This window comes from Myotis nattereri (genome assembly GCF_964212035.1).
Source record: "Myotis nattereri genome assembly, chromosome: 3".
NCBI lineage: Eukaryota > Metazoa > Chordata > Mammalia > Chiroptera > Vespertilionidae > Myotis > Myotis nattereri.
In genome coordinates this window covers 110,002,696-110,028,030 of record NC_138077.1, presented here as the reverse complement: position 1 = coordinate 110,028,030, position 25,335 = coordinate 110,002,696, and the positions used below count along the sequence as shown (strand labels likewise).

The 25,335-nt window shown below is 41.1% G+C and overlaps 1 pseudogene across 1 annotated transcript; it reads right to left on the bottom strand.

The window, feature by feature from the left end:
* Positions 1 to 22,400: 22,400 nt before the first annotated feature.
* Positions 22,401 to 23,230, bottom strand: LOC308517176 (elongation factor 1-beta-like; annotated as a pseudogene). The gene has a single exon. The product of its transcript is annotated as an elongation factor 1-beta-like (transcript).
* Between the last annotated feature and the right edge of the window lie 2,105 nt (positions 23,231 to 25,335).

Genomic DNA, 25,335 nt, shown 5'->3' with positions numbered 1-25,335 from the left:
ACCTAGTAATTAATGGGCTAGGGTCTTTTTTAGTTACCTTTACCTTCCTTTGTCTAGGGGAATTTTCCTAGGATTTGTATTATTGGCCACCTGTACTGCTCATATTCTCTCTTTCCCCACCCCCACATTCTGTTTGCTCTGGGAAAATTTAGTAATGGCCTGGCCACCGACTGTGTCTTTTCTATGAAGATAAATTAAATCAAAGGCATGCTTAATAGACTAATAATAATCAAATTAAACCACAAACAACAAAGACAGATAAAACAGCAATCATCAGACAAGCACTCATAACACATAGACAAGACTTAATAAATCAGAGTTCTTTTCATGAATCTTTCAGATGTTTTACATTGCCTGGGACTTACAGCCAGAATGCGGCCCAGAGGCCTGCCAGGTGGATTCCCAGTGAACATCCACAAACAGACTGTTACATCATATGGTAATTTTCAGACAAAGCATTAAAGAGTCCCTTTTTAAATGGACTGTTAGGCCCATTTTTTCTAGTTGATGAGCCTTCCCACACTGGAGGTAGAGGATCAGGGGGATTTACAGTCTCTACCTTAAGAGGGGGAAGAAGAGGGTGTGGTGATAAATCCTCCTGGCATTCTGTAGGCTTTTGATCCTCAATATGAAGTTCACAATATAGAGCTTGAACAAGAGCCCGCATAGTTAAAGATGACAAGGGCACTTGTTTTCCTTGAGCTTGATTCCTTCTTAAATTCCTACCTACTTGTTTCCAGAGATCAAGGTCTAATGTTCTAGCATCAGAGAACCAAGGATTATACTCTATGATAATATGCAAAAACTGTGAGAGAATACTTTCTGACACCTTAATTCTTTTATCCTTGAGCATGCAAGCCAAAAGTCTACAATAATGTTTTTCTCCTTTACTCAAATTCTGCCCCATTATAACTTGGTTGATTCCAAAAATGTCCCCGTCCACTCACGGTTGCTACTCTGAAGCTGGCAGGGGCTTGTGTGCCAGTGAATTTTCACCTTTCTGGTGAGTTTCCACTTTTCCTTTTTCACTTCATTTTTCGCTCAGGTGAATCTTCTCCTCCAGTCCCTGTTTGGGCTCCAGTTGCTGTGACCTGCACAGCTAGGTTCAGGATCTGAAGGAGGGGCCGACACACAAATGAAAATGCTACACAAGAAATATTAATTTAGAAGACATTGGGGGCCAGGTGGAATCTCTTTCTGGAAGAGACACACTGAGTTAAGCTTTTTATTTACTTGAATACACATTTGCCCTTTAGCAATGCATACAGGCAGATCAAAGGTAAAGTTTGGTAAACAATGTAAGGATTATAAGGTCAGGAAATTGTCTCGAGCCATTGCAATCACAGCAGGAGCAACACTTGTGTTGTTATGCAGCCCTGCTTAATATCAAAGTCCACTGGCCTTCCAATGTCTCTCTTTGATGCTAAACTGATGTTTGCTTTAGCCTCCAGCACAAAACCCTGTTTCAGTAGTCACTTACAGTTTTTCTTATCATATTTCATAAGTGTCAGAAAAATTTTAACAGTATAAGAAGAAAATTCATGTGCCTATTATGAAAAAATAACATTTCTGATAGAAAGGCTCACCATCGTCAAAGGATAAATAAAAAATTAAAGTATTTCAATCCTATTTTACACTTAATGTGCTTCATACTTGCCTTTTATCTGATAATTAGTAGTAATATCCAGATAGCCTACTAAATTAATATAATAGTATTGATAATGGTGAATTTTAGATTCAGACAGACATTAGCTATTATCCTAGCCATGTGACTTTTTAATCTTCAAGATTTAAGGGATTATTTAACCTTTTTAAGATAAAATACTTAATTTACTAAATGAGCATAATAATAATATATTTCTGATAGGCTTGCTGTAAGGATTAAATGAGGTGATACATATAAAAAACATCATTAGTGCTTAGGACATTGATGGTGCCCAAAAAATATTAGCTATTTTAAATTTTTGAATATTATTAATAATTAAGTACTTTTTCATTTTTATAGTTTTTCTATTTATTATATCAGATATTTCCAGGAGTCACTTTTAAGAGGATTTTCTACTTACCACCATAATCTAAAATTATTGATCTCATGGGAGGATGCATTTGATATGTGATGTATATAGGCATGCATAATCTTTTCCCAAAATAGTCACCTCAAAATTCTCTCTAAATAAATCATGGTCAAAATTTATTTTCTTTCTAATCATGAAAGTATCCATCAGGAGCCAGATAACATTCTGATATTTTATAAAGAATCAGAAATAACTCAGTAATTTCTAGCAGGTAAGATTATTAATTTGGAAAAATTAATTCTTCTTTAATTATCAAGAAGAAATAGTATCATATAAGGGTCTAGTCAACTCAATAAGCTATTCTTCTTAATAAGTTGAAGCATATGAAATCACTGCTGAATGACAAACATAAAAAGATATCAGCAGTTTCACATTTCAAACTAAATATTGATCAAATGCATTTCTATGATTAATGTTAACTACATTTCCTCTTTTGTGTGTTCTAATTCTTAAATGATAACATATTTGCTTAAACCCTGTGTTTGCCCATGCCAAACCTAAACAATCATAGGTTAATTTCAATGCATATGAAGGTGAGGCACTGTATGAGTTGGATTCTTAGATATAGATGACAGAAACTACTCTGGCTAACTAAGCAGAAAAGACATTTTCTGGGAGGACACATCATAAAATAGAAAGGACACTTGGAAAACTAAGCTTATAAGCAGGCCAAAATTCTAAGACTTGTAAACTTAGAACCTACCATAGTTTGGGACTCTCTGCCATCTCTGACATTAACTATAGTACTACTCCACTATATAAGCTAAAAATAATTTTAATTGGACCCTGCACTCTTTTTCTCATTCTCTCAATATTTAAAACACTGGGATGGCGTGTCTGATTAGCTGAAAACACATCCTCTGACTAGCCTTCAAATGACAACTTCGCCTTTCTGTCTTCTGTAATGGGAAACAGAATCCTGCATCCTATCTATCTTGTTATGTTTTCTGAAATAGGAAGAATGTTTGTATGCTGGGCATAAGTACTTAGTTCATAGCCAGAACTCTCTCTCTGGATTTATTCCTATATAACACTCTGTTAGAGTAGTACTAGATTGCTACAGACTAAAGAGCTTTTGCATTTTCAATTAGTTTTTTTGGCTTATATATACAAACTAGAGGCCTGGTGCACAAAATTTGTGTGTGTGGGGGGGTCCCTCAGCCTGGCCTGCACCCTCTCGCAATCTGGGACCACTTGGGGGATGTTTGACTACTGGTTTAGGCCCAATCCCTGTGGCAGTCCAGGACCACTGGCCCCTAACCACTTGCCTGCCTGCCAGTCTGATTGCCCCTAAACATTCTGCCTGCCTGCCTGCCTGATCTCCCCTAACCACGTCTGCCTGCCTGCCTGATCACCCCTAACTGCTCACCTGCCTGCCTGATCACCCCTAACCACCTCTGCTTCAGCCCCCGCCACTACAGCTTTATCAGGAAGGATGTCTAGAATGACATCTGGAAGGTCGTTTGGCTGTCTGGTCTAATTAGCATATTAAGCTGTTATTATTATAGATACGTTCCCATTTGAAAATATATATGCGTTAGACTTATTTTTGTAAGTCTAAAATAAAGTACAAATTAAAATTATGAACTAAAATACAGTTTCTAATCTTCAAAAAGTTGGTAGTTTAGAATTGCACATATTTATTTAATTTTCTCAATTGTACTCTCAGTGTTACACAAAAAGTGCCATGAAAGAAATATGAAGAACAGTTTTTTGTTGTTTTATTGAGCAAATACATTTGAGTATTGCTGGAGATGTTATACTTACATAGATAAAGTTACAAATTTAATCCATGTATGGAATATTATTAGTTTAACAGAAGAGAAACACAAATCAATTTGCACCTAATGTACATGTGTGAATTTAATAAAAATTGAAAAGTAAATAAACCTGTTTGCTGATGGTTATGCTTTTTATTAAGGGTAGTAAAAATGTTTGCATGTGATTAAATCATTTTAAAAAAAAAATAAATTCATGTTTTCAATATGAAGAATTTATTACAGATTAATTTTAAAAGTGCTGTAAGAGAAGTAAAAGCTTTATTAAGAGGTAATCTATACTAATAAAAGGGTAATATGCTAATTAGACCAGACATCTTCTGAACGACCTTCCGGATGTCCTTCTGGACAAAGCCATGGTCATGGGACCTAGGCAGAGGCAGTTAGGAGTGATCAGGCTGGCAGGGTAGAGCAGTTAGGGGGATCAGGCCAGCAGGGGAGAACAGTTAGGGGGATCAGGCCAGCAGGGGAGAGCAGTTAGGAGGATCAGGCTGGCAGGGGAGAGCAGTTAGGGAAATCAGGTAGGCAGGCAGAGGTGGTTAGGGATGATCAGGCAGGCAGGGGAGTAGTTAGGGGCGATCAGGCAGGCAGGCAGGTGAGCAGTTAGGAGCACGGATTGTGAGAGGGATGTCCGACTGCTAGTTTAGGCCCAATCAAACTGGCAGTCGGACATCCCCTGTGGGGTCCCAGATTGGAGAGGGTGCAGGCTGGGTGGAGGGACACCCCCCATGCACAAATTTTGTACACTGGGCCACTAGTAAAATTATACTTAATCACAATTCTTTCACAATGGGAATGAAAGTGACTAAATCTACCATTCTGTATGACATTTCAGTTCTTTGAAAATCTTCTAGGATCTCAAAGGCAGTTGGTTCTTTACATGAGCACTTCTTAGCACATTATATTTCCCAATCTCAATTACCTCTCCATTTACTCATTTAAAAGAACTCTGAAAAAAAAAGTTGGCTTTAGAACATGCAGTAAAAATGTAAACTATTCCTTCTGCTGAAGTAATACAGTGAAATTACTTCAAGTTTATAGCTGTAATTTAGTTGTTTGCAAATGTTTTTTTTTTCTTTATTATAAAGAGTTGAGAGGTTTTGTTTGTTTTTATCCATTTTCAGGGGTGGAGAGGGCTTTGAGGTTAAACCAGCTTTTGATGCTAAATGAAAAACAAGTTTTTTAAATATAAAACTGATTAGAAAATAAGAAAATGGCAGAGGTATACAGGGGCATGTCCTGTGCCTTGTCCCGGAGCAGATAAGGGTGAGTAGCTGAAACGGGTAACATACAGCCCAAATAAGCAGAGGTTATTCAGCTGAGAGACAGTTTGCATCCGGGAAAGACAGAGGACTCCCAGAAAAAGGGGATGGTTGGAGACTGTGGCTGAAATTTCTCCTGGAGCACCGGCTCAGCAGCGGAGACCGCGTCATCTTGAGTGGCTATTACCGTAATCCAGAGATCGGCTATTAGCCCAGAAACAACGGATCTCAAGCAGCCCGACTACGTGAACTCAGACGAGCACTGTTTCTCCTCACGGAAAGGTTAGATTTTTCCTAAAGGTCGGTTTGCAATTCAGGTTGGAGAGAGGAAGGTGCATGGGGGGAAATCTGCACCCCACAAAGTCCACAGCCGTTGGGGCCAGTGTGATCCACGAGTGTGGAAGGGCTCCCGCAGGGCTGCTGGCAGAAGGGAATGCTAAAAATAAGCCCATAGCTGGACTGATGCAAAAAAGCAGCCTTGGATTTTGCCAGTCTGCCGGCTACTTGGTGCCAGAGGCAAGAGGGCACGCAGAGACTGCGCACAGACCTGGAAGGTGGAGGCTTGCAAATTCGCACAACTTCTCAGGCTCTTGTTTTTACACTTCCCCTTAAATCTGTGCTTTTGATTATTAAACACAGTGCATGGGATTTCCCAGTTGGGGTCACTCCCAGAGCCTGTAAGGGAAAGTTGTTTTTAGGGAACCTGGGAAACAGAGCAGGGAGTAACAAATAAGAACCAGCTCTGGGAAGTGGACTTTCCCAAACCAGTTTCAAGTACAATAGAGAAAATAAACCCTAACTACTGGATAGAGAGGACTTATAGCCTTGGAGGTCAATCCAGACACACTGCCACCCACAGGGAGAGCCACAAACTGACTCTTCTGTAAATACAAATAAAGGCAGTCTGGGAAACAAATACAGCCTGCCTTAAAATCAGGACTGTGGTTTACAACACGGAGGAACAGTGTATCGCAGGGAAATTCAACACTCTCTTGAATACATGGCAGGACTAAGGCATGACAAAAATAAGAGTAGAAGATCTGAAGCACCTTCACTACTTCACATTTTTCTTTTTATTTTTTAAAATTCTTTATTCACCTTTTAATTAAGAACCTATTTTTTTATAATTTTTTTATTTTATTTTTTTCATCACCTGATTTTGCCTATTTAATTACTACATTTTTATTTTTAACCAGTATTATTACTATCATTTTACCATTTTTAAAGTGTCATTTTATTTTTTCTTTATTTTATTTTGGGATTAATGTTCTACACTCTATTTTCATCATTCCTTTAGCATCATTTTTCTCTATCTCAACTTTACCTTTAAGCCAAAACTCTCTTCCTAACTTTTCCCCTTTTGTTGTCCTGTTTCTCTTACCCTATTCCTGATTTAGATTCTCCCTATTCCTTCTTTTTATCCCCTGTTTAAATTTCACCCTACTTATATATCTAATTTCAAATCCCTTGCTCTAAATCCATATACACCTTTCTCTTATCTTTCTTCACTATTCAATTTTTTTCTCTCTCTCTGTCGTTTTGCTATTGTTTGCTTGATTTTGAGTATATTGGGTTTTTTATGCTTGTTTGTGAGATTGTTTTGGTTTTTATTTTCATTTTTCTGTTTTGCTTTTTTTTTTTCTTTCTCTGGTTATTTTTGTGCTTCTGTTTTCCCTTGCTTCGCTTGATATTAGTGGTTGTGTGTAGTTTGCATTCATCTCCAGGGATCTGTTGCTGGAATTCCTTGGGATTAGTGGCGGTTCTATTAGAGTTTTCTCCCCATATAAATAGTCTCTTCCCCTCTTCTATTTCATTCTCTCTCTTACTTTTTTTTCTCTCCCTTTTCCCAATCTCATTTCTGTACTGCTTTTTTTTCTTTTTCTCTTTTCTCTTTTTCTCTCTTTTCTTCTTTATCCCCTAATTCTCTTCGCTCGGGTGGTCACCTTTATTTGGGGTTATTAATATCGTGAATACATTTGTGTTCAGTACCTTGTACATTGTGCCTTGTTGTGTCGTATTTTGTGCCCTTAAATCAATGCAGCAGAGAGAGAACTGGAGAAGAGAGATCATGGTGAAACAAAGAACCAACCCACATATGAAAGAAAAACAGTCATCATCAGAACAGGAAGTAAATGAAATGGAGGCAATGGAGGCAAGCAACCTGTCAGAGAAAGAATTCAGAGAAATGGCCATAAGGTGGATGAAAAGGTTGGAAGACAAATTCAAGAATATGTGTAAGAACCAAGAGGAAATGAAGAAAAACCAAGAAGAAATGAAAAATGACATCACTGCTATAAATAACTCAATAGAAAGCACCAACAGTAGACTAGAAGAAGCAGAGGACCGCATCAGCGAGCTAGAAGACAAGGTAGGAAAAAATACCCAAGCAGAACAGCTTCTAGAAATAAAATTAAAAAGTAGGAGGAGAGCCTAAGAGAACTCTGGGACAACACGAAACAAAACAATATCCGAATAATAGGGGTGCCAGAAGGAGAGGAAACTGAGCAAGGAATAGAAAACCTGTATGAAAAAATAACAACAGAAAATACCTTAACTAATAAAAAAAATAAAAAAGAAATAAAAAAATAAAAAATAAATAAATATCAAACTGATTAGAAAGTATTTAAATATTTACTAAAGCATAGTTGTAATACAGTAGTTGAATATATCTAAAAAACACTGGTTATCCTTAAAGGCTCTATTTAAAACAGGCGTATTTACTTAAAAAATAAAATGATTCATACATGAGTAAATTTAATAAAATATGGGTGAAGCGCTTTTCTTACTATTTTCAAAGCTATAATGCATACGTGATGCAATGTCATTTTATATTGTGTAGAAAATGCAAACACAAGATAATGTTGGTCTAGTAAAAAAATATATATAACCTGAGCCTAGAAATAACAGTTTCCTGAAAGGCCTTTATAAACCATGTAATGTTGGAGTTTCTAAGTTATTTGACTGTGCGTGTAAGAGGTTTGTAAAACTCTCCCTTCATGCTTCCTGAATCCTGACTTGAATTCAGTCCTCACCATGGACAGACAGCCACCATCTGAGTGCATAGGAGAGAACTGGAGGCGATTCCAAAAATCCTGACCTAATATTAAACTTATTTTACCCTTTTCTGTATCCTTTAAGCCTACAGTGGTAAAATGCAACTTTATTAACATTTAGATATTGGAATGACTAATTTTGTAAATTTTTAAAACTTTTTTTTCCTGTGGGACTAAATTGTTATGCAAATAAAAGTTTGGAACAATAATAAAAAAAAGGATAAGGATTTGATATTTCTATAATATTTATTTAATCTATTCCTAACTGACTAGTAATCAGATTTATTATAATAATTAGACTATGTCCATCATTTAGAGAGTTTTCTTATATCAAATTTGTAACTTCCTTCTTATGCTTTGACTTCAGGGTCATGGGTTAGAATTAGAAAATGGGGTCTCTGAGACTTCTGTATGAATTGGATGAAATAAAGGAAAAAGGACAAAAGGGGTTTGAAGAGTGTGGTATGTCTTAACTGTGATGGGTTTCCATGCTTTTTTCCCCTGCTATCATAATTTAAACTACATAATGACAGAGGACTCTAATACAATAGAGAGGATTCTGGAATTTTCCATCTTTAAACACTAGAGAAGAAATGTTATCTCAAAATTTTCCACAGTGGCAGCTGGCTCATAACACTAAGGATGTTATAACATGAGTTATCTATGAGAAAAATAAAAGAAAAGGTCTCAATAAAAAAAGACCTAGGAAGAAAAGAGACAACCAGAAGGAAAATTTGTAAAATATAGCTCTGACAAAGGTCACTCCAATTGATGTAGGTTTTTCTGCTACAAAATTCTTTTTATGTACTTAGTTGTTAAATGTTAAATCTTACATTTTATTTTATTTTTATTTTTTTATTGCTTAAAGTATTACAAAGGGTATTACATATGTGTCCCTTTTTTCCCCGCCCTTGACAATCCCCTGGCCTCCCCTACCCCCCAGTGTCTTATATCCATTGGTTATGCTTATATGCATGCATGCAAGTCCTTTGGTTGATATCTTACCCCCTCCCTCCTGCCCCCCAACCCTCCCCGGCCTTCCTGCTGCAGTTTAACAATCTGTTTGAGGCAGCTCTGCCTCTGTATCTATTATTGTTCAAAAGTTTATAATGGTCTCTATTATCCATGAATGAGTGAGATCATGTGGTATTTTTCCTTCATTGACTGGCTTATTTCACTTAGCATAATGCTCTCCAGTTCCATCCATGACGTTGCAAATGGTAAGAGTTCCTTCTTTTTTAAAGCAGCATAGTATTCCATCCTGTAGATGTACCACAGTTTTCTAATCCATTCATCTACTGGTGGGCGCTTAGGCTGTTTCCAGATCTTAGCTATGGTGAATTGTGCTGCTATGAACATATGAGTGCATATATCCTTTCTGATTGGTGTTTCTGATTTCTTGAGATATATTCCTAGAAGTGGGATCACAGGGTCAAATGGGAGTTCCATTTTCAGTTTTCTGAGGAAACTCCACACTGTTCTCCACAGTGGCTGCACCATTCTGCATTCCCACCAGCAGTGCACGAGTGTTCCCTTTTCTCCACATCCCCTCCAGCACTTGTCGTTTGTTGATTTGTTGATGATAGCCATTCTGACAGGGGTGAGATGGTACCTCATTGTTGTTTTGATTTGCATCTCTCGGATGATTAGTGACTTTGAGCATGTTTTCATATGTCTCTTGGCTTTCTGAATGTCCTCTTTGGAAAGGTGTCTATTTAGGTCCTTTGCCCATTTTTTGACTGGAGTGTTTATCTTCCTTTTATTAAGTTGTATGAGTTCCCTATAAATTTTGAAGATTAGGCCCTTATCAGATATGACATTGGCAAATATGTTTTCCCACACAGTGGGTTTTCTCGTTGTTTTGTTGAAAACCTTCCATTTTAAAATGAACTTCAGTTTCACCATGGAAAAGGGCTCTAACCCCTGCAAGCAATGGTTAGTCTGTACATATGTATTTCATTTTATGCCATGTGTTCTTTGCTCAGATTTTCTATTTTTCTTATACGATGCCCTTAGATAAGGGCACTTATTTGTCTGAAACATCACTGTGTGAATGTGAATTGATATCCTCTGTGTATTTGCCTCAGGGAAATTCTTTTCTTATGGATGTTCCAGATGTCAGAGTTTACACCTGTTCCTAATGTAAAATATATGTTAACCAACAAAAATAAAGTTTTATAAGTCATATGCTTTAAACTGAGAAGCTCATGTAAATAGATACAGCACGGTGTAGATATATAAAACAACTCATATTTGTCTGAAAGATATATAATTTCTAGAAGAGTGCAAATATGTAACTTAAAGGAAAGATCTGGATTAAGTATCATATATTTAAGTAGCTAACTAGGGGTAGCATAAGTGAAAGGTTTCCTGGTTCCCACAGGATTATGATTTTTTTCCCTAGCATTGATACTAAAACAGCCAGTGATTAGGCATAAAGGAAAAATTAAAATTTTAGTAAGAAATATTAATCCCTGAACATAAATAGAATTTAATAGCTTTATGAGCTTTTTATATTTCATACTAGAGGCCCGGTGCATGAAATTCATTCCTGGGGGGGGGGGGGGGGGAGTCCCTCTCCAATCTGGGACATCCCTTTCACAATCTGGAACTGCTGGCTCCCAACTGCTTGCCTGACTGCCTGCCTGATCGCCTCTAACAGCGTCTGCCTGCCAGCCTGATCACCTCCTAACCATACCCCTGCCAGCCTGAACGATGCCTAACTGCTCCCCTGCTGGCCCAATCTCCCCCAATTGCCCTCCCCTTTAGGCCTGGTCCACCCCCAACTGCCCTCCCCTGCAGGCGTGGTCACCCCTAATTACCCTCCCCTGCCAGCCTGGTTGCCCCTAACTGCCCTCCCCTGTTGGCCATCTTGTGGCTGTGGGCACCACCATCTTTGAGGATGAGACAGTTAATTAGCATATCCCCACCTTATTACCTGTGGGTGCCGCCATCTTTGCAATGGCCTGAGCATCAATTAGCATATTCCCTCTTTATTAGATAGGACTAGAGGCCCAGTGCACAAAAATTTGTGCACTTGCTGCGGCGGGGGGGGGGGGGGGTTCTTCAGCCCAGCTTGTGCCCTCTTACAGTCTGGGACCCCTTGGGGGATGTCTACCTGCTGGCTTAGGCCCACTCCCCGGGGGATTGGGCCTAAGCTGACAGTAAGACATCCCTCTGGCAGCCCGGCAGCCCTCGGGGGATGTCCACTTGCCAGTGGGGAGCAGACCTAAGCTGTAGTCAGACATCCTTAGAGCTTCTGAGGAGGCGAGAGAGGCTCCCACCACCACCGCTGTACCAGCAGCCATCAGCCTGGCTTGTGGCTGAGCAGAGCTCCCACTGTAGGAGCGTACTGACCACCAGGGGGCAGCTCCTGCATTGAATGTCTGCCCCCTGGTGGTCAGTGTGTGTCATACTGACCAGTCATTCCCAGTCTTTCTGCTGTTAGGGTCAGTTTACATATTATACTTTTACTATATAGGATAGAGGCCTGGTGCAGGGGTGGGGGCTGGCTGGTTCACCCTGAAGGGTGTCCCGGATCAGGGTGGGGGTCCCGTGTGGGTGCCTGGCCAGCCTGGGTGAGGGGCTGATGGCTGTTTTCAGGCTGGCCACACCCCCTTCAGGGTGGGGGTCCCCACTGGGGTGCCTGGCCAGTCTGGGTGAGGAGCTGAGGGCTGTTTTCAGGCTGGCTGGCAGCTGAAGCCCCCAGCCTCTCCTTTTTTCTTTTTCTTTTTTATTCTGGGATTTATTTACCTTCTATAATTGAAACTTTGTTGCCGTCACTGGCGCTCCCAGCTCTGAGGCCACGGCTGGCTGAAAGCAGGTATCTGGGGTTTGTTTGGCTTCTATAATTGAAACTTTGTTGCTTTCAGAGCTGTTGCTTTCTGAGCTCAGAGCCGGACCGTGGCAGGCAGGGAACCTTGGCTTCCTCCATCACTGGAGCAAGCAAGCCTCCTGCTTGCTTCAGCTGCATGGCTGCCAGCCGCCATCTTTGTTGAAAGTTAATTTGAATATCTTGCTGATTAGCCAATGGGAAGGGTAGCAGAGGTATGGTTAATTACCCTTTTTGTTTTTCATTAGACAGGATAATTCATATTGCAGCTAGTGATGGTGTCAAGGATAATAGAAAAAAGCCTATATGCTATACAATACTTTAGCATTTTTAAATAATAACCACTCAAACATCCATTAAACTAATATTTAAGTGCTTAATATGTGCCATGCAATGTTCTTGGGAATCTCTATAACATTTCTTGGCTTCTACTGTCTAATCTGTAAAATGAATAACATTTTCCCTATCCTAGTGAGGATGGAAGCTAAAGATGCTCTGTTTAACTTAATTTACCTCTCTATATATAAAGCCAGTGTCCCTAACAACCAGAACAACCAAATGACCAACTGGTTGCCATGAGGTGGCATTGACCACTTCTCGGTCCCTCCCACCCCAGCCTGCGAGCAGAGGCGGGGCAGGACTGGTGACTGGTGATCAGGTTCAACTGCTGATCTCTTGGTCCACCCTCGCCCACCTCCCCTATGCTCTGATGGATCAGCAATGGTTGATGGGGGAATCAGGGTGGGTTGCAGGAGGACTGGGCTAGCTGTCAGGACATTGGGATCACAAGCTCATGTCCAGCTGCTCAGGGGCTCAGGCTCGGGGGTTCATCTCCATGCACATGTGCCCAGCCAGTGCTGATGCAACACACTTCCCGCTTGGGGCCATTCATGCCAGGGCAGGTAGGTCGCAGGTGCGCCCTGCAGCCTCTGTCAGCACCTCAAGCCCTAGCAGCATTGGCAGCGGCAGTGGCAGCAGCGCCTCCGGCATTATTGGCCCGAGCAGGCAGCGCGTTTCATCAGCGGCAGGCCCAGCACATGTGCATGGAGGTGAAGTCTCCGATGCCCGCTTTCCCACAGGCTTGAGCCCCAGAGCAGCCGGGATGAGCTGGTGATCCCAACAGCCTGACAGCCAGCAATGGAGGCAGCGTTTGGCCTGGGGACTGGCGAACTGGCAGAAGATGGCCCAGATCGCAGAAGGCTAGGCCTAGGGACCCTACCTGCACCATTAATTGTGTGCTGGGCCTCTCATAGTTTTATAATTTTATTACTTTAGGTAAGATTTTCTGTTTGTTTCTAATTTCCTCTCTTCCACAGAAAAAAAAAATCTAAGATTAGTAAAAGCATAAACAAATTAATAAACAAAGCCAGCAAAATAAAACCATGGTTAGGAAAGCCTTCTGATTTTAAGAATTACTTATTCAATAATACCTTGATTTCTAGATTTCTACCTTTTTATTTCTTCCCTCATACATAATAATAATACAGAGCAAGCAGAATTGAAAAAAAAAAATTGCTCACCAAAAACTGCAAACTATTTCAGAACACAAATTAAATAAATTAACTAAAACTTAAAAATACTTGCATAACATTAAAGGTTGGCACTATGATATACAACTCACTTTTAAAATAAAATTAGATGACATATTCAATTCAAAAAGCCCATCTGCAGAAAGGCAGGATCTTTCCAAGGAATGCTTTTGATCATTGTCACATTAAGGCATGGCAATTTTTGATAGAGATCTTTGTAAAAAAATCACTTTAGGACTCTTAAAACTACAAAATTAAAGTATTTATTTTAAAAAATATTTTATATTCCTTTTAGATTTTACATTCCTATAATAGCTTTTTTCTACAAATAGCTGTAATATAAGTTTATTATTTATTTATTGACTACATTTACATTTCTAAAGTTTAAGATAATTAGGCTACTGTTATATTTTTAAACTTTTTTGGCAGAGGAAAATGAATACCTAATCCACAGTCTAATAAACTAGTTTTTTTAAAAATATATTTTATTGATTTTTTACGGAGAGGAAAGGAGAGGGATAGAGAGTTAGAAACATTGATAAGAGAGAAACATTGATCAGCTGCCTCTTGCACACCTCCTACTGGGGATGTGCCCGCAACCAAGGTACATATCCTTGACCAGAATCGAACCCAGGACTTCTCTGTCCGCAGGCCGACGCTCTATGCACTGAGCCAAACTGGTTAGAGTTAATAAACTATTTTTTATTGTTTAAAGTATTACAGCCCTAACTAGTTTGGCTGAGTGGTTAGAGCATCGGCTTGCAGACTGAAGAGTCCTGGGTTTGATTCCAGTCAAGAGCACATGCCTGGGTTGCAGGCTCAATCTTCAGTAGGATTTGTGTAGAAGGCAGCCAATCAATGATTCTCTCTCATCATTGATGTTTCTATTTCTCTCTCCCTCTCCCTTCCTCTCTGAAATCAATAAAAATATATTTTAAAAAATAATAAAAAATAAAGTATTACATGTCTCCTTTTTCCCCAGTTGACCTCCACCCCTGCCACTCCCACCCCCCAGGAAAAGCACCCACTCTCGAGTGTCTGTGTTCATTTGCTATGCTAATATGCATGCATACAAGTCCTTTGGTTGATCTCTTATCACTCTCCCAACTCCCCCCCTCCCCCCGCCTTCTCTCTGAGGTTGCATGGTCTGTTCAGTGTTTTTGTCTCTGGATCTATTTTTGTTCATCACTTGGGTGCCCATCAGCAGATGAGTGGATTAAAAACCTGTGGTACATCTACACAATGGAATGCTATGCTGCTATAAAAAAAATAAGGAATTCTTACCATTTGCAACAGCATGGATGGAACTGGAGGGCATTATGCTAAGTGAAATAAGCCAGTGAGAGAAAGATAAATGTCACATGATCTCATGCATTTGTGGCATATAATGAATAACATAAACTGATGAACAAAAATAGAACCAGAGTCATAGAAGCATCAAACAGACTGTACAACCTATGAGGGAAGCGGGGGGTGAGAGGGTAAGAGATCAACCAAAGGACTTGTGTGCATGCATATGAAGACAGAGACAGGGGTGGGTGAGGGCATGCGCTTGGGGGTGGGGGCAGTTGGGGAGAGTTCAATGGGAGGAAAAGGAGACGTATGTAATACTTTAAACAATAAAGAATTTGAATTAAAATAAAGATATATGAAGCAAAAAGAAAACCCAAGGAACTCACAATCCCATCTTTCCTTACAGCCCCAAACCTTCCTACTTTTTTCCATTCCCTTCATTCAGAAATTAGAACACTATTTTGACTTCTATCACCATCAATTATTTTTTTATGTTTGAATTTTATAAAAATAAAATCATAAATATGTATTTCTTTAATTTGACTAATTTGGCTCAACAGAATCTGTATGAGATATATCCATATTATTGCATATAAAAGTATATTCTCATCAATAGTAGATTATATAGTACTACAGGCCCAGTGCACAACATTCATGCACTCGGGGGGCGGTGAGGGGTTCCTCAGCTCGGCTTGTGTCCTTTAGCAGTTCAGGAGCCCTCAGGAGATATCCATGGAGAGTAGGCCTAAGCCACAGTTGGACATCTCTAGCACTACCACAGAGGTGAGAAAGGCTCCCACCACTGCCGCTGTGCTCACCAGCCAACATCCCAGCTTGTGGCTGGGTGGCGCTCAACCTGTGGGAGCCCACTGACCAACTGGGGGAAGCTCCTGCACTGAGCATCTGTCCCCGGGTGGTCAGTGCACATTATAGCGACCAGTTGTTCTGCCATTTGGTTGATTTGCATATTACCATTTTATTATATACTAGAGGCTCGGCGCACGAAATTCGTGTATGGTTACGGTCCCTAGGCCTGGCCTGTGGTCAGGGCCATCTTCCCCAGCTGCTGGCAGCCAGCCCCCCCACCCCCCGCCACCCAATCCTGGTTCCCCATTTGCCATTGGGGGGTCAGAGATTGCTGGCCAGGGGGAGAGACCCAGAGGTAGTCAGTGCAGCTCATAGTGACTGGTTGAGCGGTCATTCTGGTTGTTCTGCTGTTTGGGCAATTTGCATATTACCCCCAGGTGCTCAGCCCCAGCCTTGCAAGCAAAGTCCCTTTGCTGGGCAGGTTCTCAGGTGGAAGGCTGAGCACCTGGGGGAAGGGCATGCAGGAGGAGAGCCCCCAGGGCCCAGGGATTGGGGTGAGGCCTCCACCTCTAGAGCGCCCCCTGCAATTACACACTCCAGTGCACACTGTGGCTCCAGGATGGTAGATTGAGACCAGGATAGGAATTGGACCAGAACTTGGTTTGAGCTCCCCTTGGACTTGTGCTGAGCGGGCCCTGGTGGCATGGGCCCCAGCATTTGGGGCCTTAGGTTTCTATTATTTTGGCCTCCTGAGTATTCCTGTTTCTGCAAAGATTACAGTTGGGGTTCTCCTTATATCCTGCCATGGGGAGTGCCTGTCTGGAACTGAGGCCATAGGTGAGGGGAATGGACAGAGTCTGGTCCTTGGCTTTTGGTGATCAGTTTGTCTGCCTGGATGCACCACAGGACCCCAAAAAGGTGACTTTTCTGAGCTTTCATTTGCATGTCCATACCGTGCACACCTTCTCTGAGATAAGGAGTCCAAGGGGAAGGAGAAAGGTGTGAATTCCTCACATGTGAATGAGGCTTTACACTTTGAATTGCTAACCTGAATCAGTGATCTAATTTTGTGGTTTCAGGATCCTTTGGCTGGTTGGGTTGGAGTGGTGGTGAGGTAGAGTTTTATATTTCTACTAGTGGCCTGGTGCACACAATTTGTGCACGGGGGGGGGGGGGGAGCTGTCCCTCAGCCTGGCCTGCATCCTTTCCAATCTGGGACCCCTTGGGGAATGTCCGACTGCTGGTTTAGGTCCTAAACCAGCAGTCGGACATCCCTCTCTCAATCCAGGACCACAATCGGCAGTCGGACATCCCTCTCGAAATCTGGGACTGCTGGCTCCTAACCACTCACCTGGCTTGCCCCTAACCACTCTGCCTGCTGGCTTGATCACCCCCCAACTGCACCCCCTTCAGGCCTGATCACCCCTAACTGCCCTTCGCTTCTGGCCTGATTGCCCTCATCTGCCCTCCCAGCCAGCCTGATCACTCCCAACTGGCCCCCCCTGCTGGACTGCTCACACCCAACTGCCCCTCCATCCAACCTGATCGCCCCCCAACTGCCCCCCACTGCCGGTCTGTTTGCCCCCACCTGCCACCCCCCGCCAGACTCCTCTACCCTAACTGGCCCTCCCTGCTGGCCTGCTTGTCCCCCTGCGGGCCTGATCACCCCAACTTCCTCCCCCTGCCTGCCTGCTCATGCACAACTGCTCCCCCTGCCGGCCTTCCTGCCCCCAATTGCCCCTCCTGCGGCCTGCTCACTCCCAACTGCCACCCCTGCCAGCCTGCTCACTCCAAACTTCCCTTCTTACCATCCTGATCATCCCTAACCTCCTCTGCCTCAGCCCTGCCACCATGGCTTTGTTCAGAAGGATAATCAGAAGGTGCCCCAGAAGGCCTCCCAGTCTAATTAGCATATTACCCTTTTATTAGTATAGATAGACACTCACTGCACAGATGGGGGCTGGCTGGCCTGCCCTGATGGGGGTCCCTGATCTGGGTGGGGGTCCCCACTTGGGGACAGGGTCAGCCGGTGCAAGTGGCCACAGGCAGATTGAAGGCTGGCCATGCCCCCAATTAGGGTGGGAGTCCCCACTGGGGGGCAGTGCTGGCTGGGGTGAGGGGCTGCGGGCAGTTTGCAAGCAAGCCATGCTCCTGATCAGGGTGGGGGTCCCCACTGGGGGGCTCGCCCGACCAGGGCAAGGGGCCACAGGCATTGTGATCATTCTGGTCATTCTGCTGTTTGGGTTGTTGGACTTTTATTATATAGGACTAGTGGCCCAATGCATGAAATTCATGCAAGAGTAGGCCTTCCTTCCCCTGGCTGCTGGCACAGGCTTCCCTCTGGCAACCAGGACCAGGGCTTTCCTCCGGCTGCCAGCAGGCACCCGTCACCCAGGCTTCCCTCCCAGCCCCGGCTTCGTCCAGAAGGTCATCTGGAAAAACATCCAGTCTAATTAGCATATACACTTTTATTATTATAGAGGATTTCATGGTATAAACATGACATTGCATTTATCTTTGTTATTGTTGATGGACATTTGGGTCCTTTCTAGTTATTGGTTGTTACTATGAAAATCCTGATTCATATAGGTACAGATATTTATGTAGTCTTGGAACTGTATACACTTCATCATAATAGAGCCAGCAAAAATAGTTTTCCAAAATGGTTGTATTAATTTACAATCCCTGCATGGATTTATATGAAAGTTTAGTTGCTCCACATCATGGTCAACTTTTGGAATTGTCAGCCTTTTAAATTTGCCATGATGGTACTTTATCTCATTATCACATCAATATGCATATCCTTTATTAAGTTAAACCTCTTTTCATATGTTTATTGGTAATTATATTTTTTCTTGCAAAGTGCCACATCTTTTTATTTGTCTTTGTAATATTGAAATACACAAATATCTTGGACATAAATCTTTTGTCAGATAAATGCATTGCCTTTAAAAGTCTTTTATTTTAATCTTTATTGTTGAAAGTATAAATAGGTCCTCCTTTTACCCCAATTAACCTTTTTCATTCCCCCTCCCCAGACCCTCACCAACCCATTGTCTGTGTCCATGGGTTATGCATATATGAGTACAAGTTCATTAGTTGATCTCTTTCCACTCACCCTCCCCTGTCTTTCCTCTGAGGTTCAACAGCCTGTTCATGCTTCTATGTCTCTGGGTCTATTTTTGTCCGTCAGTTTAATTGGTTTATTAGATCCCACATATGAGTTAGATTGTGTGATACATATCTTTCTCTGACCAGCTTATTTAACTTAAAATAATGTTCTCCAGGTCCCATCCATGCTGTTGCAAATGGTAAGAGATCTTTTTTATTGCCACATAGCATGCCATTGTATAAATGTGCCACAGTTTTTTTATCCACTCACTAGAGGCCAACGCACTACATTCCTGGACTGGGGGGAGGGGTCCCTCAGGCTGGCCTGTGCCCTCTCACAGTCCGTTACCCCGCGGGGGATGTCCGCCTTTCAGCTTAAACCAGCAGTCAGAAATCTCTCTCACAGTCCAGGGCTCTTACAGTCTGGGACCCCTCGCTCTTTACCACCCGCCAGCAGCAGAGGCAGGAGAGGCTCCTGCCACCACCACTGTGCTCACCAGCTGTGAGCCCTGCTCCTGACTGAGTGGCACTCCCTCTGTGGGAACGCACTGACCACTAGGGGACAGCTCCTGTGTTGAGCGTCTGCCCCCTGGTGGTCAGTGCATGTCATAGTGATCTGTCATTCTGCTATTCAGTTGATTTGCATATTAGGGTTTTATTATATAGAATATGCTGATGGACACTTAGGCTGTTTCCAAATCTTAGCTATTATAAATTGCACTATTATGAACATAGGGTGCACACATTCTTTCTGATTGATATTTTAGATTTCTTAGATATGCTCCTAGAAGTGGGATCACTGGGTCAAATGGCAGTTCCATATTTAATTTTTTGAGGAAATGCTATACTGTTTTCCATAATGGCTGCACCAGTCTGCATTTCCATCAGCAGTGTACTAGGGTTTCCTTTTCTCCACAACCTAACCAACACATGTCATTTGTTGATTTGTTGATGTTAACCATTCTAATAAGTATGATGTATTATTTCATTGTTGTTTTGAACTGCATCTCTCAGATTATTAGTGACATTCAGCATTTTTTAATATGTCTCTTGGCTTCCTGTATGTCCAATTTAGAGAAGTGTCTATTTAGATCCTTTGCCCATTTTGTAATTGGATTGTTTGTCTTCTTTTGTTAAGTTGTATGAGTTCCCTATATATTTTGGAGATTAAACCATTATTAGATGTGACATTGGCAAATATGTTCCCCATGCAGTAGGCTCTCTTGTTATTTCCTTGATTCTTTCTTTTGCTGTGCAGAAGCTTTTTATTTAGATGTGGTCCCATTTATTTATTTTCTCTTTAGTTTTCCATTGTCCTAGGAGATGTGTTGGTAACATGTTGCTAGGACATATGTCTAATATTTTGCTGCCTATGAATTCTTCTAACATTTTTATGTTTTCCCATCTTACATTTAAGTCCTTTAACCATTTTGAGTTTATTTTTGTGTAGGGTGTAAGTTGGTGGTCTACTTTCATTTTTTTGCATGTATCTGACCAATTTTCCCAGCACCCTTTATTGAACAGACTGTCTTGACTCCATTGTATGCTCTTGTCTCCTCTGTCAAATATTAATTGAGCATAACAGCTTGGGTCAATTTTTGGGTTCTCTGTTCTATTCCATTGGTCTATATGTCTGTTCTTGTGCCAGTACCATGTTGGCTTAAGCCCAGTGGCTTTGTTGTATAACTTGATATCTGGTATTGTGATTCCTTCAACTTTGTTCTTCTTAAGATTTCTGTAACTACTCCTGGTTGTTTTTAATTCAATATAAATTTTGGAGTGTTTGTGCTAGGTCTGTAAAATATGTCGCTCATATTTTAATAGGGATTGTGTTGAATCTATAGATTGATTTGGGTTGTATGGAAATTTTAATGATGTTGATTCTACCAATCCATGAACACGGTATATTCTTTCACTTGTTTATATCTTCTGTCACCTTTTTCAACATCCTGTAGTTTTTTAACTTTTTTTGCTGTAATGGTAAACTGGATTGATTTTTTTAGTTTCTCTTTCTGAGAGTTCATTATTGGTGTATAAAAATCCTATGGATTTTTCAGTGTTAATTTTGTATCTTGCTATATTGCCAAATTTATTTATTAAATCTAGTAGTTATTTGATGAAGTCTTTAAGGTTTTCTATGAACAGTGTCATGTTATCTGTGAATAATGAGAGCTTTAATTCCTCCTTTAAAATTTGGATGCTTTTTATTTATTTTTCTTGTTTTTATTTGTCTCTGTCATTTATTTGTCATTTATTTCTGTCATTTATTTGTCTCTGTCTTTATTATTTACTTCCTTCTACTTACTCTGGGCTTTTCTTTTGTTTCTCTTTCTAATTATTTAGTTGTAGTTTTAGATAACTTATTATCAGTTTTCTTGTATTTTGAGGTAGGCCAGTAGTGCTATTCACTTCCCTCTCAGGGTTGCTTTCACTGTGTCCCAAAGATTTTGGATTGTCTTGTGTTCATTTTCATTTGTTTTCAGTATGTTTTTTATTTCTTCTTTGATCTCTTTGGAACCCATTCATTGTTTGATAGCATGCTATTTAGCCTCCAAGTATTTGATTGTTTTTGAGCATTTTTATTGTAGGTGATTTCCAAATTTATGCCATTGTGGTCTGAAAAAATGCTTGATATGATTTCAATCTTCTTGAATTTGTAGAGACTTAGCTTGTGTCCCAACATGTGGCCTATCTTTAAAAATCTCCCATGTGCACTTGAGAAGAATGTAGCTAAGCGATGACATGTTCTGAAGATGTCAATTATTTCCACCTGATCTAGAGTGTCATTTAGGCTTAGTGTTTTTTTGTCTAGAAGTTTTATCCAGTGATGGATATATATATATATATATATATATATATATATATATATATATATCCTATCTAATAAAGGGGAAATATGCAAATTGACTGTCACATGGCCACAAAGATAGCAGTGCCTATAGCCACAAGATGGTGGTGCCCAGTCCCCTCAGACCTGCTGAAGTCCCCCAGTCCTTTCTGCCCTGCCACTGAGAGCAGACAGCGGGGTGTGGGGGCTTCATTGCCATGGCAACGGTGAAGCCCCCAGGCCCAGCAGACAAAGAGCAGAACCCGGGGCATGGTGGCTTCATTCTTGCTGCAGTGGCAGTGAAGTCCCCAGGCTCCACAGACAGAGAGTGGACAGCAGAGCATGGCGACTTTGTCTCCTTGGTGGCGTTGAAGCAGCCAGGCCCTGCAGAGAGCAGAGAATCACAGGGAGTGGGCCTAAGCTGTCAGTAGGACATCCCCTGATGGCTCCTGGATTGGAGAGGGTTTAGATCAGCCTGAGGGACCCTCCCTGTGCACGAATTTTGTGCACTGGGCCTCTAGTGTGTGTGTGTGTGTGTGTGTGTGTGTATTGATGCTCCTGTATGGGTGCATATATGTTTATCAGAGTTATAGCCTCTTGCTGTATCAATCCCTTTAGTATTAGGAAGAGGCCTTCCTCATCTCTTTTATGGCCTTAACTTTAAGCTCTATTTTGTCAGATGTAAGTATTGCTGCCCCAGATTTTTTTTTTTTTTCATTTTCATTTGCCTGAAACATTTTTTTTTCCCATCCCTTCAGTTTCAGGGTGTGTGAGTCCTTTGTTCTGAGGTGGGTCTCTTGTAAACAACATATATATGGGCTATGTTTTCTTATCCATTTGGCAAAAATATGTCTTTTGATTGGAGCATTTAATCCATTTATGTTTAAGGTTATTATTGATGAGTACTTGTTTGTTGCCATTTTATTTATTTATTTATTTTTTCTCTTTCAAGCTTTTACTTAAGGGCATGGATTCAGGATGGATTTTAGATCTTGTTGAAAGCAGCCACGTCCATGGACTCCACATAGTCCTCAAAAGCAGTGATCTGCTCCTCCAGCATGTCTGTTCCAAATTTATCGTCTTCCACTACACACTGTATTTGAAGCTTTTTAATTCCATACCCCACTGGAACCAGTTTAGAAGAGCCCCAGACCAAGCCGTCTGCTTGAATGCTCCTGACACACTCCTCTAATTTTGCCATATCTTTCTCATCATCCCAAGGTTTCACATCTAATAAGATGGAAGACTTGGCAACAAGTGCAGGTTTTTTGGCTTTCTTTGATTCATACTGTGCAAGGCATTCTCTTAGCCTCTTTGCTTCTTCACTTTCCTCCTCGTTCTCAGACCCAAAGAGGTCAATGTCGTCGTCATCGTCTTTGCTGTCGGCAGCTCCGCTTCCCGTGGTGTCTTCCACGTTAGCAGGGTCATACTTGCCCAAAGCTTACTTCACTCCAGGCAGGCTGGCCTTCTCCTTCTAGTAGGACTTGATGTGATTGTACCAGCGCAGTGCATGGCACAGGTCGGCGGGCGGCGGGCTGGACATGGCTTCGAACACGGCCACATCTGCCTGGGACAGCACATACCCCTCGATGTAGCTCTTGTCTGCCAGGTAGTTGTTGAGCACCTGGAGGCCGGACGGGCTTCTGAGGTCTCCAAAGCCCATGGCGTTGCTGACCCGGGAGCTGGGTGGCAGCAGAGGGAAGCAGGACGCGGGCTATGGTCAGCGAGCGCTAAGAGGGGAAAAAGGCCATTTTATTCTTTATGCCTGTGTTCCTTCCTCCCTTTCTATTTCTTTCTTTTACAATAGTCCCTTTATCATTTCTTGCATTGCTGGTTTGGTGGTAATACTCTCTTAGCCTTTCTTTGTGTGCAAAGCTTCTGATTTCACCTTCAATTCTGAATATTAGCCTTTCTAGGTAGAGTATTCTTGTATTCACACCCTTGCTTTGCATCACTTTGTACACTTCATTCCATTTCCTTCTGGCCTGATGTGTTTCTGTTGAGAAATCAGTTGATAGTCTAATTGGAAATATCTTGTAGGTAAATTTCTTTCTCTCTCTTGCAACCTTTAAGATTCTTTCTTTGTCTTTTAAGTTTTCCAGTTATGATATGTCTTGGTGTAGGTCTTTTTTAGTTCTTATTGATTGGGACTCTTGGTACTTCTTGGACTTGTGTGATATTTCTTTCAAACTCAGGGAAATTTTCCGTCATTATTTCTTCAGATATGTTTTGTATTCTTTGCTTAGTTTCCTCTCCTTCTTGTACCCCTATTATGCATATGTTGTTTCATTGCTTATTGTACCAAAGCTCCTTTAGGCCCTCCTCTTGCTTTTTTTATTTTTTCCTGTTGCTGCTCTGCTTGAATGATTATTATTATTATTTTTCTCCTTATCTTCTAACTCACTGATTGGTTCTCAGCCTCTTCTAGTCTACTATTGAAACCTTCTATTATGTTCTTTATTGCAACTATATCATTCTTCATATCCTCTTGATTCTTATACATGTTTGTGTATTTCTCATTCAGCTACTTATAATTCTCATTGAGTTTCCTGTAATTCTCATTCTGATGTTTGAGCACCCTTATAACCATTACTCTGAATTCTTTCATTGACAAATTACTTTCTTGCATTTCATTTGTTTCCTTTTCTGGTGAATCGTCCTTTTCTTTAATTTGGGGTTGTTTCTATGTCTCCCCATTTTCTGTCCCTTTATATTTGTTTCTATACATTAGATCAAATTGCTATGCCACCCAGATTTTCTTGGATGGTCTTATGTGGTAGATGTTTTGTGAGACCCAGTGGTGCAGTTTCTCAGATCTCCTGGGCTGGGTGGTCTAGGGAGATCCCCTGCTTGAGATATTTGGGTTCTCTTGTTGTATTTGGGTATTACATGTTATTGCCCAGTTCATAGATAGAGTCTCTCTCAAGGTGTCTGATTATGTGGCTAGCTCCCTAGCATATAATGCCAGGCATTGTGGAAGTGCTGACTGAACAGCACAAAATACAGCGAGACAAGACAAGACAAAGGAGGAACATAACATAAATGTACACAGGACCCCTATAGCCCCAACAAATGTGACCATCAGATAAAGCAGAATTAGGAATGAGAAAAGAGAGCAAGAATGATTGGGAGAAGAAATTTCAGGGAGAAAATACAATAAAACACACAAATACAGCAAAAAGCACAAACAAAGAACACCCACAAAAAAAGGCAGGGGCAGAATATGTAGATGCAGAACTTAAATAAAGACAATGATGTTAAAGTATTAGAGGAATAAGGAAAGGATCATGATTTAAAATAAGGATGGTGAAAAGAAATGAGAAAACAAAAAATAAGAAAAAAGAATTTGAGAAGGAGAATAGAAGAGAGAGCAGGTAGTCCTAAATTTAGGAAGTGAAAATGTTAAGAAATTAGGAGAGGAAGAAAAGAGAAAGGGAAGAGAGAAAAAAAATAAGAAAATTTAATAGTGACTAAAAAGAAAAGAGAAAGGAAAATTGAGTAGGAGCAGGGAAGAGGAAATTAGATGTATGAACAAAACAAGAGACTAGAAGAGGGCTGGGCAAACTTTTTGACTCGAGGGCCACAATGGGCTCTTAAACTGGACCGGAGGGTTGGAACAAAAGCATGGATGGAGTGTTTGTGTGAACTAATATAAATTCAAAGTAAACATCATTATATAAAAGGGTACGGTCTTTTTTTTTTTTTTAGTTTTATTCATTTCAAACGGGCTGGATAAGGCCCACAGGCCGTAGTTTGCCCACGGCTGGA